Source organism: Triticum urartu, chromosome 3 (genome assembly GCF_003073215.2).
Source record: "Triticum urartu cultivar G1812 chromosome 3, Tu2.1, whole genome shotgun sequence".
NCBI classification, from domain to species: domain Eukaryota; kingdom Viridiplantae; phylum Streptophyta; class Magnoliopsida; order Poales; family Poaceae; genus Triticum; species Triticum urartu.
This window is the reverse complement of record NC_053024.1, coordinates 22,668,889-22,670,861: the sequence shown is the minus strand read 5'-3', so window position 1 is coordinate 22,670,861 and position 1,973 is coordinate 22,668,889.

Genomic DNA, 1,973 nt, shown 5'->3' with positions numbered 1-1,973 from the left:
TCTCCACCATGCCGTCATGCTGGTTGAGATCCCATCTACTTCTCGTCTCTTGCTTGCTGGATCAAGAAGGAGGAGACATCATCGAGCCGCACGTGTGCTAAACGCGGAGGTGCCGTCTGTTCGGCGCTAGATCAGATTGGATCGTGATTGGATCACGAAGAGTGCGATTACATCAACCGCGTTATATACGCTTCCACTTTCGGTCTACAAGGATATGTAGACACACTCCCCTCTCTTTGCTATGCATCTCCTATATTAGATCTTGGGTGTTCGTAGGATTTTTTTTTTTGATTTTCATGCAGCATTCCCCATCAGTGACATCATGAGCTAGGTCTATGCGTAGATGTATATGCATGAGTAGAACACAAAGTAGTTGTGGGCCTTGATGTTCAAATTGCTTACTTCCCTTGTCTTATTTGGATTCAGCGATATTGTGAGATGAAGCGTCTCGGACCAACCTTACATGTCCACGCACATGAGACCGGTTCCACCGTTTGACATGCAACTTGTATTGCATAAAAGTGGCTTTGCGGGTATCTATCTCTCCCACTTTAGTTGAATCTGATTTGACGAGGGCGGTCCTTGTAGAAGGTTAAAAGGCAACTTGTATATCACCATTGTGGATTTGCGTAGATAAGAATGGTTCTTATAGTTTATCCTAACAGCCACGTAAAAATTGCAACAACAAAGTAGAGGACGTCTAACTTGTCTTTGTAGGGCTTGTTGTGTTGTGGTATGGCCAGAACATGATGTGATATATTTTGATGTATGAGATGATCATGTTTTGTAATAGGTTCACGACTTGCATGTCAATGAGTATGGCAACCGGCAGGAGCCATAGGGTTGTCTTCAATTTATTTTATGACCTGCGTGTCAACAGTTAACGCCATGTAATTGCTTTACTTTATCTCTATGCATTAGCAATAGTTGTAGAAGCAATAGTAGGCGAGACGACCACGTGATAACACGATGATGGAGATCATGGTGTCATGCAGGTGACGATGGAGATCATGCCGACGCTTTGGAGATGGAGATCAAAAGCACAAGATGATAATGGCCATATCATGTCACATATTTTGATTGCATGTGATGTTTATCTTTTATGCATCTTATTTTTCTTAGGACGATGGTAGCATTATAAAATGATCCCTTTACTTAATTTCAAGATAAATGTGTTCACCCTAAGTATGCACCGTTGCAAAATTTTGTTGTTTTGAAGCACCTCGTGATGATCGGGTGTGATAGACTCTATATTCACATACAATGTGTGTAAGCCAGTTTTACACATGAAAAATATTTGGGTTAAACTTGAAGATCCTAGCATGTACAGAAATGGCCTCAGAACACAGGAGACCGAAAGGTCGAACATGAGTCATATAGTAGATATGATCAACATGGAGATGTTCACCATTGATGACTACCCCATCTTACGCAATGATCGGACATGTGTTAGTTGATTTGGATCATGTATCAATTGGACAACTTGAGGGATGTTGATTTAAGTGGGAGTTCATTAGTAATTTGATTAACTGAACTAATTATCATGAACATAGTCTAAATTGTCTTTGCAAATTATGTTGTAGATCAGTAGCTCATGTTGCAGCTCCTTGTTTTTTTAATACGTTCCTAGAGAAAGACTATGTTGAAAGATATTGTAAGCAATTATGCGGACTAGGTCCGTAGTCTAAGGATTGTCCTCACTGCTGCATAGAAGGGTTATGTCTTTGATTCACCGCTCAGTGTGCCAATCCCTCTAGCGTCGTCTGTGGATGTTGTGAACGTCTGACAGACACGTTCAGATGACTAGTAGATAGTTCAGTGCGCCATGCTTTACAACTTAGAATCAGGGCTCCAAAAATGTTTTGAGCACCACAGAGCATATGAGATGTTTTAGGAGCTGAAATTGGTATGTCAAACTCATGCCCGAGTTGAGAAGCATGACACCTCTGACAAGTTCTTTTGCCTGTAAGATG